Source organism: Pinus tabuliformis, chromosome J, assembly GCF_031772625.1.
Source record: "Pinus tabuliformis cultivar Carrire ecotype Pingquan chromosome J, CPIR1, whole genome shotgun sequence".
NCBI lineage: Eukaryota > Viridiplantae > Streptophyta > Pinopsida > Pinales > Pinaceae > Pinus > Pinus tabuliformis.
Genome location: NC_142295.1, coordinates 484,472,953 through 484,491,265, shown reverse-complemented (window position 1 = coordinate 484,491,265; position 18,313 = coordinate 484,472,953). Strand labels below are relative to the sequence as shown.

At 40.0% G+C, this 18,313-nt stretch overlaps 1 protein-coding gene across 7 annotated transcripts in view; it reads right to left on the bottom strand.

Annotated features, from left to right (window-relative positions):
* Positions 1 to 18,313, bottom strand: part of LOC149227905 (toprim domain-containing protein) — a 422,908-nt gene that overhangs the window by 284,075 nt on the left and 120,520 nt on the right. The gene's annotated exons all lie outside the window — the stretch shown is intronic.

The following is an 18,313-nucleotide window of genomic DNA, read 5'->3' as shown; positions in this document are numbered from 1 at the left end:
ACAGGTGATTTGACTACTTAGTATATGGCTGTGATACCAGACCTGCAACCACTGTGTGTAGGCTGCATGGATCCACAGATCTGATTAAGACCTAGATCTGGATCCCCTGGAATCTGTCCACGATCCATCATGGAACCAGATCCATTGGGGAAGGAAATGGACCCCGAGTCAATGAAACAGATCCAGCAGAAAATGAAACAGACCATAAAAGTTTGAAATAGATACCAAAACTTTAAATGACTTTTTAAGTCACCAATCCCCAAAAACATTGATTTTTCAATGAAAAGCACTACAAAACTCTAAACATACAAAGGCTAAAACCCCATTTCTGGTCAAGGTTTGATCTACACTTATTTCAAGATCTGCTCTCGACATCAGATCTCAAGGTCTGCTCTACACTCAAGGATTGATCTATCATTATGGTCAAGGTCTACTATCAAGGTTTGATCTATCTTAGCGAGCTAAGTGTGCTTACTTCACCCACATTGTTTTTAGTACTGTCATATCCTTCACAAAACCACTTTATTCACAGTTGATATGGGCATTGCTGTTTTTCCATGATCTTGGGTCTAGGATAGAATCTTAGAACCTTTGACGCTACCAAACCAAGAATCACAACGATAGTAGTAGAATATAAACAGCAGTAAATCTACTAGTGCACAAAATATGGACAACTTTTTACAATTTTCAACACAACTTCGTTATATTAATCAACATATAATACAATAGTCTAGGGCTCCTGTACCAGGGATAATGGCACTCATACATCCACTAGTACAAGATACAAAACTGGGGTTTGGTGTCAATCCATCCAAAACCAATCTATCCTCAACAAGATACTCTGACCATCTGGTTGTCGCATGTTGTCGCAACTCCTTTCAGTCGTACCTTGTACCTGCTCGATCTGCAGCACTGCCTTTATCAACGATCCAAGTCCATCTGGCCACTGAACCTTGGCTCTCCAATCTCCTAACTAGTTGATCGTTCGTCCATCAACACATCAACACATCAAGACTCCTGTTGAGTTCTTCACAGCTCCACTTATGAACAACTCTCAATTGTCCACTGTTGCTCCTCAGTTACTCATGGACTTCAGCCCACTATGGTCTTCCTGCGCTGCTCCAATGAAGACCAACGCAAGGCAAGGAGGGTTCCCACCAATCACTACAAGATGTCCATGTCCCACAATGAACACAAGCTAGGAGGACTACCTATCATCTGTTGTAGAAGTCTTCTCCACACACAAGTCTAGGGATTCTCAGTTGCTCCTCTGGCTGATCAAACCTTGAGCTCAACTTCTACCACTCTAGCAACCATCTAAATCCATGAAGATGGTACATACCGGGCTCCAACTTGGACACTATCATGCTGTCCTCCAGCAAACCATAAATGCCCAATCCACTTCCACACTTGCTCCACTCTCACATTGCCCTCCAATAGTCCACAACTGACTAATACTTGTAGAATCTACCTTTGGCTAGGCATCCTCACACCTAGGAAACCCTCCTCTTGGCTGCCAACAGACTCCATCAACTTGTCCTCTCCTAGGACACTCATCCTCTAGCATCCATCCATCACCAAGAGACCATCTGCAACCATTCTTGTTGCTACTCTCTTGCCTCGATTTATGTGCTTTACTATTGTAGCTTCCTCTTACTGGTTAGGGCAAATAACACAATGTGACAGCCCTCCAAAATTGCTACAATTCACTGTGGCTCCCTTTCCCAACTAGGTTGCTTGTCCTTGTTGTCCTTCTAGACATCATTATACATTGTTATTGGCCTTGGAACCTCCACAAACCACCCAACAACACACAGTCTTGTTCTAGCAATACAAAACAACGTTCTAGCAAAGGTAACCACCATTGTTTGGGTTGTGGCCTCCTTTACATGTCTGCAGCTAGGAGAGAGGGTCTCATTAGCCCTATCGGCCCTCACAAACAGTCTCCAGAACTAGTTGTTGTAGCTTCCTATCTTTGCAGCCCAAACAGTGACAAAATACACACATAATAGCACAGAAACATACTTTTAACTTACCTCTAATTTGTTGCAGCCTGATCTGGCTAAGGAGGCATACTCACGTTGCCCACAAATTTGCCCTTAAACACCTTTCTTCCTGCCTTAGAGTTGCACCTTTCTTCCACGAAGAATCCACACCCTAGAACACTGGTAACCCAACATCAAAACACAGAGAAACCTTCTCCATAACTTAGTAGCCTTGTCTCCTTCTTCTAGCCTCAGATCCACACTAAATTGCAGAGCTCAACTTGACCTTGAACGCACTTAGGATGTGAGGAATGAGGCCTCTCCTCACTCCTTTATATAACCTTCCCCAGGGTGACGTCCAACCTATCAAGAAGTGCTCCTTGTACTAAGTGCGACTTGAACTTGAGAAAATTTCGCCAATACAAAACAGTATTGTTCCAGCAATACAAAACAGCGTTCTAGCAAAGGTAACCACCATTTTTTGGGTTGTGGCCTCCTTTACATGTCTGCGGCTGGGAGAGAGGGTCTCATTAGCCCTCTCGGCCCTCACAAACAGTCTCTAGAACTCGTTGTTGTAGCTTCCTATCTTTGCGGCCCAAACAGTGACAAAATACACACATAATAGCACAGAAACATACTCCAACTTACCTCTGATTTTCTGTGGCCTGATCTGCCTAAGGAGACATAATCACACTACTCACAAATCTGCCCTTAAGCACCTTTCTTGCTTCCTCAGAGTTGTGGCCTTCTTCCACAGAGAATCCACACCCTAGAACAAAGGTAACCAACCATCAAAACGCAGAGAAACCTTCTCCATAACTCAGTTGCATTGTCTCCTTCTTCTAGCCTCAGATCTGCACTAAATCGCAGAGCTAAGCTTGACCTTGAATGCACTTAGGATGTGAGGAATGAGGCATCTCCTCACTCCTTTATATAGCCTTCTCTAGGGTGACATCCAACCTATCAAGAAGTGCTCCTTGTACAAAGGCCGACTTGAACTTGAGAAAAATTCACCCACACTATATCTTCAAAAATTCATAACTCAACTTTGACAACTCAGAATTCAATGATTCTCAATGTGTTTGAATCGTCTCGACATCCTCTATCATCTCCATCCATCGCATGTCAAAGTCTCATCACGGTTTTGCCCGAAACATCGATGGGTGCAAAACCCCAAGCTTGGGTTTCAAGCCCACAAGACTACTTGTGGAGCTCCTTCCTCCAAACCTTCGATCCTCAAGGCCTGGAGTACCTCCCAAGCCACCAAAAATCAACACTCCCTCTTAGCAAGGGAGCTACTTCCAAGACTAGGAAGTAACCATCATCATCCGGTGACACTAGCCCATCTGGCATCTATGTCACACGGTTCGAGTTCGAGTTCGAGTTCGACAACGATTAAGTTCGATTCGAGTTCGAATTTTCCGATCAGGTTCGAATGAGGTTCGGAATTAGGTTCGACTATACATATTTTTCAATATATATATATATATATATATTTATATTTATATATTTATATATATATCTATATATGACAAAATAATAGAAAATTCAAAATCAATCCATAAACACATGAACACAAATTCTTATTAGTAAACATACATCAATAATGTAATCATTCTAACATCTAGTTAAATGTAAACATATACAATAGTAGTTTGCAAAAAGAAATGACATAATTTTCAGTCTTCAAAATTTAAATGAATGTCAAATACTAGTAATCTTTTAAAAAATCACATAATCAAAACATGATCAAAATTTAAACATACACATCATTGTAGGACATCTTCAAATTTCAAAATTTTAAACATCATCAAAGTCATAATATCATCAAAGTCATCAACACATGGAATTCCATCATTTGGCTCATCATCATCAATGCTAATATAATAAGGAAGTCATAAAGACCATTGCCAAATAGTTATAATCCATAAAAATGTTCTAGGAAATTCAAAAACCATAGATAGTCTATACTTATGGCCTACTAGACTCTAGTATGATCAAAAAGCTCTCAATCATCATGTGCATATGGCATAGTAAAGGCACTAGAATGGTGATCATCAAAGTCATCAATAGATGGAATTCCAACATTTGGATCATCTAGTGAATCACCATCAGTGCTAATATCATCTTCTTCTGGCTCTAAATTAGCATCAAACCATGGCTCGTAGGAACTAGATGCATCTTTGGCCACACTACTCAAGGCCAACTTCAAATTACTGCGAACATAAACAAGGTCTTCCAACCTTGTAGACAATAATTTGTTTCTTTTCTTGGACTGGATATGGTTAAAGCTACTCCAGTTCCTTTCACAAGCAGAGGCACTTGATCCCTGGCTCAAAATACGAACTGCAAAACGTTGCAATTCAGGAATCTCTGATCCATAAAACTGCCACCATCTCCCTGGAGGAATATTGGGCCTATCTTGTACTGCACTAGACCTTGCAAATATTCCCTCTTCCAACCTATATGCTCGGAGCTGCTCTCTAATTCTCCTGCATTCTTCTTGATCAGGGACCAACCGTTCAACTGCATCATAAAGGCCATTCATGACTTCTGCAGCATTTGTTCTTTCTATCCCAAAGAGTCTAGGATCCAAATAAAAAGTTGCTGCATGTAAAGGACTATGCAACATCTTCCATCTTTCATCAATCATCTCCCATATTGCAATGTACTCATTTTCCTCATTATTAAAAGATTTTGCAATGGCTTCTTTAGCACGATCCATGCCCTCATAAACAAAACCCATGGAAGGGGTATCACTATCAACCATGCGAAGCATATCAGCAATTGGTTCACATACTTTTAAGACCTTCTGAGCATTGTCCCAAAAAGCATTCCCTAAAATGACCTGTTCCAACTCCTTTCCTTTAGCTTCCTTTGAAAGATGAGACTTTTCCCACTCATTGTTGCAAAAAACACCTCTTATACTCCCTTTTTCTTCAACTAACCTTTTGATAGTAATATAATATGTGGAAAACCTGGTGTCACAAGGCCTGAGCAACTCTCTAGATGCATTATTCCTGTACAAGCTCAATGTGAGTTGATGGTTAAATATGAAGTGAGAAGTTTGTTTCCCCCTCCGAACTGTCTCGTTAATCCATGGAAAATTTGCCAAGTCGTGTAACAATAAGTCAAAACAATGGGCAGCACAAGGCGTCCAATATAATTTTCTGTATTTATCCATGACCATTTTTCCTGCTCCAACACAATTTGAAGCACTATCTGTTATAACCTAGACCACATTTTCTTCTCCAACCTCAAGAATAGCTTCCTCTAAAATCTTGAAAAAAAATTCAGAGGTCTTCTTATTCCCTGATGCATCAACTACTTTCAAAAAAAGTACCCCTTTAGGGCAAGAAACCAACACATTAATAAGAGGTCTATGATTCATATCTGACCAGCCATCTGATAAAATTGTGCACCCTGTTTCCTTCCAAGAGTCTTTGATCTTCTGCAAATTGTTTGTAACTCTTTCTTTTGACCTCTTCAAAATAGTGGTCCTTATGGTCTCAGAACTAGGAGGGAGATATCCTTTACCAAAACCTGCCATCATCTTACATGCGTTGATGAAGTAAGGGCTTCTTGCCACATTAAATGGAATTGCACATTCAAAAAACATATCACCTACAGCATCATCAACTTCTTGTTTCTGCATGGGCTTCCAAAGAGTATTTAATGTGGCTGTCCCACTTGATTTACTGATCTTTGACTGAGATGAACTCCCAACACCAACCGTGCTTGAAGAAAGTGCAGATAATGAATTGTAATTCATTGCAATTTCTGTTTGAACACGTTGTCTTTTGTTTTCATTCACTTTCTTAGCCTTTTGTATATTGTCATAATCTTTCTGAAGTGTCTCCTTGAGCTCTGCAGACACATTCTTGCAACCTTCAACGCCACCTCCTTTGCCATTAGTGACAGACAGTAAGTGGTCCATGACTCTAGTTAAAGATCCAAAAAATTCATTATTACATAACTTGCATTTCAAATGTATCCCATGAGGCCCGTCCAATTTCTCCACATATTTCCATCCTTCTGCCGTTGACTTTGGAGGTGCCATGACAAATATGTCTGCATTTTTGTTGGCAATGGCATATTAAAATTCGAATTTAAATAAATGATAAAATAATGAAATTCAAATATAAATAAAACTTGATATCTTGATTAAAAAGTAAGAAGTAAAAAAAATCTATTGAATCACGCCTATTGAGTCACAAATTATGAAATAATGATTTCTAATGCATGTCAAAAGGCTGTGACCTCTAGTTGTTTGTGTTGAGGCAGCGAAGGGGTTAGGACTTTTTAATATTCTCCAAAGGCTACAGCCTAGTATGATCTCATTTGTACACAGCCCTAATTCCTGCCATCTGTATGAGTGGGGTTCTTGAAACTTTCAACTTGAAGCCTTGAAAGTTGAAGGGAATAAAATTATAGAACTAATTTATAATCAAAGAAAATACTCTACAGATTGTGTGACATTTAGAAAATGAAAGGTTTCTGGTATAATGTAACATCTGCAGCATGCTCTATGGGCCATCCAGAAAGCAGGGCATCAAAACAATGCCATCATAAACATGTCAAGGCTCAACATAATAAAATAGGCATTTAAATAACCTCCTATTGATCATTCAGTAATAACATTGCAATGGATGTAAATATTGAAAATAGGCAGTAAAACTTAAAAGACAGTCATGTTCAGCTGCCAATACTGTCTAGTGACTTTTCAACGAGAAAACTACGCATGTGATATATAATACTTGTATATAAACATGTCAAACCCATAAGTGAAGACGTATCCAACAAACAAACAAGGGGTTAATGAGCTGAGGTAAAAACCAAATCCATTAGACAACATTTTCTTAAACAAAGATAAAGCTCTGACAACAAATGTTGCTGGTGTATCCAATGCATTTTGTATAGAAGTTGAAATTAAATTTGTTTTCAACTTTGCATATGTTGATGAATTTGAATCAGACTAAAAATTAGAATTCAAGTTTGTGACACAAGCAGAACAATGTACTCTAATACATGCAAGCAAAAAAGTATAAAGAATTCAAACATAATGAATTGTCATATGAAAAGAAGTAAAATACAATTTTATCAGCTCCATACTCAATACAAGGAAGAAAACTCTTAAAGAAAAATTCAGTCACAGAGATATCCAGAACACACATCTTCCATAGATGTCCGTGAATTAATACAACTTGAACTCCAAACCAAGTTTATATTCAATCATGGAGTCTCCAAAACATCTAAAACCATCTCTACTGCTGTAAGGCTGGTTTTGAGTTGCCAAGATTCTAGGAGCTTGCTCATGTCATAAAATTCCAGATGGAATATATATTTGAAGCCCCTGACCAAAGTTCTTAGAAGGGAGTACTCCATTAAACGAACATATTTTGACTTGTTGACCATCTTTGAAGGTCTGAAACATGGAAATAGCACAAGGATAGAGGACTGCTCCACCTTTCGAGCATTATGAAGCATAAATGATAAAATAATGAAATTCAAATATAAATAAAACTTGATATCTTGATTAAAAAGTAAGAAGTAAAAAAAATCTATTGAATCACGCCTATTGACACATGACCCGTGATAAAAAAAATATATATTAATATTCATAGATGAACTATGAGTCAGGACTCGGGAGTCAGAGCCTATCAACAGCATGCAATAGAGATACAAGGAAAACTGTAGACTTCTTAGAAGCCATCCCTATCAGACCAAAAAGAGGGTCAATTAATTCACTTTTTATTTTGAGTGTGGACACTTACAGCACACTTTGACAAAATCTGTTTTTCATAAATGTTTGCAGGAAACACTTTCTGAGTTCCAAACTTCCGTCACCCGTGGATTAATTAAAGGCAAACTTACAGGTCTCTAGCGTATTGACTTGGACTTAAGTGGAGCATAGGGGCCAATTAATCAGGTGTATTGAGAGAGACTAATGTCCGTATTGGCAGAGGAGCTAAAAAATCGGGGATTAGTATTGAGAGAGACTAATGCCCTCACAGGCCTGAGTTGTCCTTATTGAATCGACTCTACTGGAGCATAAGGGTGACTCATAAGGACATAATACAGAGCTCCTACATAACATTTATATTGTTAGAAATTGGCTTCTACAGCGCTAAAAATGGGAACCCGCTCTTTTCAGTCAAAACCGCAGAACGCAGCATCTTGAAGATAAGCATCAAACGTATATTTAAAGAAAACAGTAACATATCTCAATAATAGGGGATTACGATTTCCGTCAAAAGTACTGAAGACCAAAAAGCTATATATTAACATTTTAATGTTATGGAGGGATGTCATTTATAGCGATACTGGAAAAAGTTAAGTTCATGTCTCTGTGGACCGGAGAGGAAGCGAGATGAAGGTGGATAAATCAAGCTGACAGCAGTAGTTGCAGTCTGGGTGACGAATCTGGGGGATTGCTTATGGCAAAGGAGTGAAGTATAGTGACGCTGACGCCGTAGATATTGACTATTTGTGGCAATAAACGAAGAAAAAGGTTGGAATAAAGACGAATTCTACGCAGGATTTCTTTATATATGAAATGCAGTGATCTTAGGCAGCAATGGGCCAGCATATGCGGTACTGTGTACATACCTGTGTGAGGCTGTGTCAACGCCGAAGGCTAACGCTGGAAGGTGTCGGTAATGGGCACTGGGGCAGCAACTGCAACTGCAAGACCACGTCACGACTCACGATCCCGGCACTGGGCAGGCCGCAGCAAGACCACACTCACAGAATCACGATTCACAGTCACGACTCACAGCAATGACAAATCAAACCTGAAACCACTCGACAGCTTGTGCCAAATGCCTCCAACACCGTGGTTTATAAAGAAAATCTTGGCGGGAAGCGATGAATAAAACCAGTTTGTGACCCAAGGTTTTCTCATAAACAGGCAACTAAAACCGCCAAAAAAAAACCATCGAACCTCAAAAAAAACCCTTGAAATTCGCGTTAATCCGTTCAGGTTCGATTTTTAGGTTCGATTTTTCAGGTTCGAATTTTTTAGGTTCGTTCAAGTTCGTTTAGGTTCGAACGGGTTCGAGTTCGTTCAGGTTCGCCTTGAGGTTCGACTTTCAGGTTCGGCGAACCTGAACAAATTTAAAAAAAAAAAATCAGGTTCAGCGAATTTCGAACCTGGAGCTTCAGGTTCGCCGAACCCTGTGACATAGTCTGGCATCCATCACTGCAACATACTTTGTAGAATGAACCCGGCAACCTCGGTAGTGCCTCTACCTCATCACATTTGAACCTGAAGATCCCAAACCTCCATAAGGTTGCTCCCTCTGAGGCTAGACTCCCTTTGAGCCTACATGATCTCCATTGGCTCAGTCCTGCAAGCAATCATCCTCCTGGATCAAATACCACTCGTGCAAATCCCTCTAATCTCGGATATGCAACATCACGATCCGATGAAGACTCTAGTCTGCCAATATCCAGTCCATCACATGAAGCAATCTCGATCATGTTGATCTCGTCCATGCCAAAGAAGTCCTCGAGTTGTCCCAACCATCCATGACAAGACATAGGAATTTCACGATTTGTAAACCTCCACACAACATACTGAAGTGCACCAAGTCCACCACCGATCCACCAGAACTCCCAGCCCATCTCACCATGTAGTCTATCGAGACCACATCTCCATGTCTTCAGCTAAACCCTCTGCTCCATGATCTAGAAACCTACAACTCCCTCTGAGTTTCTTCACTATGCACACTGTGACTCACTGTCCCTCAAAGTAGATCAAATACCCTCTGATATCATGTTGTTTTTCCACGATCTTTGATGCAGGAGCATTCAGCTCAGAAGAATCATTGTATTTTACTAGACATAGGGGGTATTGCGTTTTAAGGAAGTTGGTTTCCTAAGTGTTGAATTAATGTAATTATTAAGGTTTTGAGTGATTTTAATGAGAGAAGCTAGAATAGGGATTTAATTAAGTATAATGAGACATATTTGTAAATGTTCTCGAATGTAGGAGAACATGAGAGATTTAGGATAGTTGAGAGATTGAGAGATTTGAGAATTAATTGTAAATCTTAGATTAGGAATTGGTTTCATGATTTTGTGGATTAAAGAGGATCCTTAGAGATAAGGAAGAGATTTTAGGATTTTGTTGAGAAGCTTATGGATCTAAACCAAGAATTGGTTATAGAATCCTTTTGTATAAATGTAAGCCAAAAAGGCAGAGAAAAAGTTAGTCAAGTCGAGTCAAGTTAGTAGTTAGAGGTGTGAGTTAGAGGTTTGATTGTAAGCCTACGGGCAGGTAGGAAAACAGAGGCCACTGATATAGAAGATCAGGCCAAGGAGAGAATTCCTATGTAAATATCTGTTTATTAATACAAACAACTCGATTTTGAGTTCATGTGTGTGTATTGAGTAATTGAGATATAGATTGTGTGATCTTGAGTTATTCTGCGTAACATAGGTTGCAGGTGCAGAATCAGAGGTGTAATACAGAGAAGAGTAACAGAGAGGTGTTATGACTTTACACACATCGACAGTACAGGAGGAAGCCTTTAATGTTACAATGAAGTGAAGGAGGCATAAAGGCGCGAGCAAAGTTAAGCTCAGGAGAAAGTTGTGATGCAGAACAATTAAAGACGAGAACCCTGGAAGAACCCGAAACCATAGGGAACCTTGAGAAACCACGTAAAAACAAAGTAGAGCAAAGAATGAAGAAGTGATGTGTCGATGCATAGGAGCCGTTGGATCAGCTAGATCAACGGACGAGATTGTCAGAACATAAGCAACCAGGATTAAGTCGCGTAGAGTGGAATCAAGAAATGAATGGCGGAGATCAATTTAAGTGTTAGCGAAAGAGGAATCCGGAGGAGCCGTCGCAGTCGTTGATGGTAGAAGATCTATGGTCATCGGGCGTTAATAAGCTCAAGTGTTAATCAAAGAAGAAAGGTGGGTTTATAAGCGAAAGCGGGTTATCGGACGGAGAAAAAGTGGTAAGTGGTAATAGAGGGGAGTCACCCGATTCCATTAAGCAGTTGACATGTAGCACGTCGGAGGAGAGAGGAAACCACTTTATCGGGCGGGTAATCCTCGTGCAAGTAGCTCACCTGATATCATTGTGGACCATCGGATCAAATGGGTTTTGATCTACGGCGAAGGATCACCGAGCAGTTCTGTTGATCGGGGAAGACATCAATCGTCGGATTGCAGGGTAAGATCTACGACGGAGGTTGAAGCCGATGAGGCTTGGGGAAAGAGCAGAGCCAAAAGTTTATCAACGCGAGTTTAAATTTATTTGAGTTCCAGAGGATGGATGGAGATCACGCGATAGCTGTTGATCTAATGGAGTGAAATCAACGGTGGAGAGTGAACCCGATAAAGGTAAACATCGGTAAATGTGCAAAGGCCGAGAAAAGGTGAAAAGGTAAGTTTACGTGTGTTTTATGTGTATTTCTATTATACGAAGGTTATAATAGAAATAAAGTGGGTTAAAGGATTTAAAAGGTTAAGTTACGTTTAAACCAAAGTCGGAGACCATGGTATGGACTACGTTAATATGCGTGGGTATAGATTAACCAAAGTTTATTAATGAAGGTTGAATAAAGTCTCGATGGAAAGGTTAATGAAGGTTTAGACTTTGGGTTAGTCAATTAAAATGTTACTGCATGAGATTAAGTGAAGGGGCCTTAAACCTTAATTTATGAAGGTTTGACTAGGCAAGGTAATGGAAATTCGTAGGACGAATGAGATTATGCATTTTATATGCATACTGTGGGTAAAGTCGGCTTAGGCTGGCATGGGTCTAGGATAGAATCTTAGAATCTCTTACGCTACCAAACCAAGAATCACAATGATACTAGCGGAATATAAATAGCAGTAAATCTACTAGTGCACAAAATATGGACAACTTTTCACAATTTTCAACTCAACTTCGTTATATTAATCAACATATAATACAACAGTCTAGGGATCTCATACCAGGGATAATGGCTCTCATACATCCACTAGTACAAGATACAAAACTAGGGTTTGGTGTCAATCCATCGACAACCAATCTACCCTCAACAAGATACTCTAACCATTTGGCTATCGCCTACTCTCTCAGCTCCTCTCGATCATTCCCTGTACCTGCCCAATCCTTTGGCCCACGATCTGCACCACTGCCTCTATCAACGATCCAAATCCATCTGGCCACTAAACCTCGACTTTCCAATCTGCTCACTCATTGATCGTTCGTCCATCAATGCATCAACACATCAAGTCTCTTGTTGAGTTGTTCACAGCTCCACTTGTGAACAAGTCTCAATTGCCCATTGTTGTTCCTCAGCTACTTAGGGCCTTCAACGCACTATGGTCTTCCTGCGCTGCTCCAATGAAGACCAACATAGGGCACGGAGGGCTTCCACCTATCACTGCAAGATGTCCATCTCCCACAATGAACACGGGCTAGGAGGACTGCCCATCATCTGTTGTAGAAATCCTTCTCCACACATAAGTCTAGGGCTTCTCAACTGCTCCTCTGGCTGATCAAACCTTGAGCTCAACTTTTGCCACTCTAGCAACCATCTAAGTCCATGAAGATGGTGCACACCAAGCTCCAACTTGGACATTATCACATTGTCCTCCAGCAGACCATAAATGACCAATCCACTTCCACACTTGGTCCACTCTCATGTTGCCCTCCAACAATCCACGAGTGACCAATACTTGTTGTAGCATCTACCTCGGGCTAGGGCATGTGAAAATTCCTTAAACCCAGGAATTCCTACTGCAACACTGATGATATTTATTCAACTTGTTAGATTTACATGAACAAGTTATTTGCAATTTCCTACGGCAAACATCGAAATACATACATTGCAGTCTACACCATTTAAATAATACGTTGAAACAAGAGCAAAACAATAGAGAAGGATACACACAAATGATACAGTTGTTTTTGGACAAATATCCCCTGAAAAACCCAATGCGGGAAAACCGGTGCCTCAGCTCTGAGGGTTTTATTATTATGCAGTAGTAAAATCTGAATACATCTTTGGATGCCCTCCCGACAATCTAGTTACAAAGAATAATCCTAACGGAGAGATTTGTGAGATTACCTCACACTATCACTAGGAATCATGGCTGATCCAGCCCCAGAAAGGTTACCCCTGGCTTTTTTGGCTACCTCTGCACAGTGTCTGTGTCAGCCCACTGTCAAGCTCACTGGGGACAACGTCAATCCTCTGGTTGCTCGATTTGCTACCCAGGTGATTCGATTTTTGCCTCCCAGTCTCACACCCCGGCTCTCGGCTTCTGAAACTCAAATTGCCTCTACAAATTTCGAACTCCCTCTTGGCTTTTGCGTTGCCTCTGCGTGGCTCTATGTCAGCACTGCCACTATTGGATCTCCCTCTGCCTTCTTTGTTGAGTATCCTCTGATCGGGAAAGATTTCCCTTCGGATACTATCCCTACCCCTCACTGCAAAAGCTCACTATCGAAATTCTCTCGACAGCTGCTCTGCTTCAAAAAATCAAACTTCTGAACTCACTTTGTGTGTTTTTCCAAATGACCCTCAAGCCTCCTTAAATAATCTCCTCATTGATATTCAATGGCTCAAATTAGAAGCTAATCAATGGCTAAGATCATTTTGACTTGATCCTCGTCTGCTTCTAGAAGTTTCACTGCCAGTTTAATTAGTAGCCTTTAATTATTTTAATTTCCTAAGTTTAGACTTAGGCATCCATTAAAAATAATTAATTATTTTAATAAAACTGTCTCCGAGTGGAATTTCCCAAAACGATACATGTGTCCTAGCCTCGCTGCAAAATTTGAGACTTAGAGCACATCCAATGCTACCAGAAATCAACAAGGCATCCTCACACCTAGGAAACCCTCCTCTTGGCTACCAACAGACTCCATCAACTTGTCCTCTCCTAGGACACTCATCCTCTAGCATCCATCCATCACCAAGATGGTCACCTGCAACCATTCTTGTTGTTGTTCACTTGCCTCGATTTTTGTGCTTTACTATTGTAGCTTCCTATTACTGATTAGGGCATTTAACACAATGTGACAGCCCTCTAAAACTGCTACAATTCACTGCGGCTCCCTTTCCAAACTAGCTTGCTTGTCCTTATTGTCCTTCTAGGCATCATTATACATTGTTGTTGGCCTTGGAACCTCCACAAACCAACCAACAACACACAGTCTTGTTCTAGCAATACAAAACAACGTTCTAGCAAAGGTAACCACCATTGTTTGGGTTGTGGCCTCCTTTACATGTCTGCAGCTAGGAGAGAGGGTCGCATTAGCCCTATCGACCCTCACAAACAGTCTCCAGAACTCGTTGTTGTAGCTTCCTATCTTTGCGGCCCAAACAGTGACAAAATACACACATAATAGCACAGAAACATACTCTTAACTTACCTCTAATTTGCTGCACCCTGATCTGGCTAAGGAGGCATACTCACATTGCCCACAAATTGACCTTAAACACCTTTCTTCCTGCCTCAAAGTTGCACCCTTCTTCCACGGAGAATCCTCACCCTAGAACACTAGTAACCCACCATCAAAACACAGAGACACCTTCTCCATAACTCAGTTGCCTTGTCTCCTTCTTCTAGCCTCAGATCCACACTAAATCGTAGAGCTCATCTTGACCTTGAACGCACTTAGGATGTGAGGAATGAGGCCTCTCCTCACTCCTTTATATAGCCTTCCCTAAGGTGACGTCCAACCTATCAAGAAGTGCTCCTTGTATTAAGTGCGACTTGAGCTTGAGAAAATTTCGCCCACACTATATCTTCAAAAATTCAAAACTCAACTTTGACAACTCAGAATTCAATGATTCTCGATGCGTTGGAATTGTCTCAACATCCTCTATCATGTCCATCCATCGCGTGTCAAAGTCTCGTCACGGTTTTGGCCCAAACATCGATGGGTGCAAAACCCAAGGCTTGGGTTTCAAGCCCACAAGACCACTTGTGGAGCTCCTTCCTCCAAACCCTCGATCCTTGAGGCTTGGAGTACCTCCAAAGCTACCAAAAATCAACAGACATGTGCATGTGGCACACAAAAATGTTGTTATGACCTGTTTCATGCTCATGTTGAAATGGGTTTCAAAATTATCAATCATTAATGATAGTTATAACTTATCAAATTATTAATTATGGTACATAGATGGCCAATAGTAATATGCACGAGGGCTCTCATTTTTGGTTAAATCTTATAGTTCTACTATCATGATTCCTGAATGGTTTTGATTCTAAGTCCATTTTTTTATATTATAAGAATACTTTTATATTTTTCTATACTTCCCATCTCCACATTGTATCTGGATCTTGCCTTTTACAAATCTCTGGCAGATACATATCCAGATTTGAATCCAAATGTGGACCCTGGTAACTTAGGTCTTCATAGGTGTGCATATGTGACCCACCTCTTAACTCCACCCAATGACTCCAAGGAAAAAGCACATGTTCTTAACTATTTATATTTGCATTTTTGTTGATTTAAATCAATGTTTTAAAACTCTGACTCCGACTCCGACTCGGTATCGACTCGACCGGCTCGATTCCAATGACTCGGTCGTTGTAAAAAATACATTAAATTTTTTTTAATAAAAAACATAATTTTAAAGATTTTCATTCATGTTTCCAAACACATAGCATTAGCTTTGCTTAACTTGTAAACCCTAGCAGCTTGTTATCAATGCTCAAATACTGCTATCAACAATGCTATTGTTTTGCCTCATCATCTCAACCTGTAGAACAAACCCTAGTTGTAGCATAATACACCTTCACTATCATATCCTTCAATGCAAACTTCAAGACAATCTTAGTATCCAACCATTGTTGATGCATCCCTAGATGTGCAATCAGCTACCAAGTTGCTATAGTCAGAAAATTTCAACAGTCCAATTAGATACATCAAGGTGACTGTCATATAACAAGGTGACCATCATATATGGGGTTATTGTTATCACTATCAAGTCAAAGGGACAAGCCATTCATTGCTGCCATATCATTTCAGGATTACATAGAGATGACTATCATTTACTAGGTCACTGTTATATGTTTAGGGCCCTAGGCCCTAGGGCACTGTCATATCAAGAGCACTGTCATATATCAAGGTAACCGCCATTACATTTCATTGTCAAGTCTAATCACACAATACTATCATACTTGTCATTACATATCATACAAATTACTGCCAAGATTACTATCATATCACAAGGTTGCTGCTATATCACAAGATTTCTGTTACATACAAGATTATTGCCCTATGTATCATTGTCAGGCCAAGTCATGGATGACTGACCTACTACTAAGTTTCAAAGACACTCAATCATGTGTCAAGGTCATTGCTATGTCAACAAGGTCAATGCCATGTCAATTTGTATGATGTATCATACCTCAAAAGAGAAACATGATTGTCATACCTCAACCTTTGCATTACAGTCATTTCCCAAGCATCACTTCCATGGATCATTGACCATACATCATAACCATGCATCACTTTTATATTGCTGTCAAGCCATATTGTCATAAACATATGTCATAAATATCACTTTTATACTGTTGTCTCCAACCCGACCGAGTCGGCCAGGTTATTACCGAGCCGGCCGAGTTGTTAGACAACTCGGTCGGCTCGGTAATAACCCAGCCGGCCGAACCAATTCACAGGCCGAGTCGACCTGGTCAGGCCTTGACTCGGACCAACTCAACCGAGTCGGTTCCAAGTCGGCCAAATCTTAAAACAGTGATTTAAATAGACGAAATAAATGTTCTTATTGTATTGTTGACCCCCATCACCACTCATATAAATAGAGGAAATAGAGAATCATTTCACATCATCATCATTGCACCCTATCCTTTGTATTGTATTGGAGAAGTCGTGGTGGGAACTAGATGCTAATGCTAAGTTACTGTTGCCGCAATATCTAGCAAACCCGGTGCAAAGCCTCACTTTGTGGCCCAAGACCTTATGGCAACAAGAAAAAGAGTTAAGATATTATATGCCTAGACCAAAGATAAGGATGCTATAAGTTAGAGTTTGATTGATATGCAATAACAAAGTGCCCAATATCATCTAGCAGCCAAAGAAAAAGCTTTATAATGATGATCAACAACAAGGAAGTAACATCTTCCCATGGAGACAAGGGTTAGGGTAGGAAATTGATTTCTATGGCTGAAATATATGCATAAACAGCAAATGAGGTATGACTTCAGCCCTAAATAAGGAGGTTTAGCCATGCACTACGCTAAATTTTTCCTTTATATTATATATAGATACAATTCCTAAATTATAGGCCACAAACATCCAACCAAAATTCACTTTTATGCATTAAAATACCCTAGAAACATTAGCAGCTAACCCCACACATTTAGGAATGGGAGAAAGAAGACGAAATTTAATTAAAAATATGGATGGTCAGCAAACCAAGGATTAGTGTCTTATCCTACAAGGGTTTGAAGGAGTCTTCTAGGGCTAGATTTCATGGGAAAGATTGAGATGGAGTAAGGGGGAGGTGGCTAGGGTATCCACTTTTAAAACCCTAAATATTTCTTTTCTGCGAAGAAAACATAAATATAGAGAATGCACATTTAGAGTTTTCTTATAGGCCTTAAGAAGGACAATTTTGCATGCAATAATGTAGCAAAATTTAAACATAAATTAAGCATTTAGTCATGGCACAAAGAGAGACCCTAGTTCATATATTTAATATGAAAAATATTAATGATAAAGCATTAAACTTACAAAACCTCAAAAGCAACACTTCTTTCAATCCCAAAAAAGCATATCCATGGAAAAGATCAACTCCACAAGAAATTTGTACCATAAAAGATCACATCTTGCCCATTGTAGTGAAAAAGACTAATTCGCACTCTCTTTGCAAAGAAGAGAATAGAATGTGTGATGATGATAAAATGAAATGAGGGGAGTCTCTGTTTATATGAGAATTATCTCCCTCATTTCTACAATAATACAAATAAAAATCCCTAATTGCAAGTTTACTTGAGTGTTCCACAAGAATAAGGTTACAAGCCAACCTCATAGCTCGAAAACATAACAAAAGATGGCAAATGCCCACACATGTGGGAGAAAATGCCTCCTCTACTATGACATCATCCTCCAAATGAGCTCTAAATGCCACAAGTGTCAAGTGGGTAAATAAGTGCTACATACTCTAAGGAGTAGCCCCACGTCCCTGGGAATGCCCCAAAAATGCCTCCAAACCAAGACGTCATCACCATGGTGCCCAATTTCATCACCTAGAGAGCAAGAGAGGTGATGTGGCACTCTTCTACTCAAGCGATGGGGTCAAAAAGTGATGTGCAAGCCCTCACTTATCATCGCAAGGATA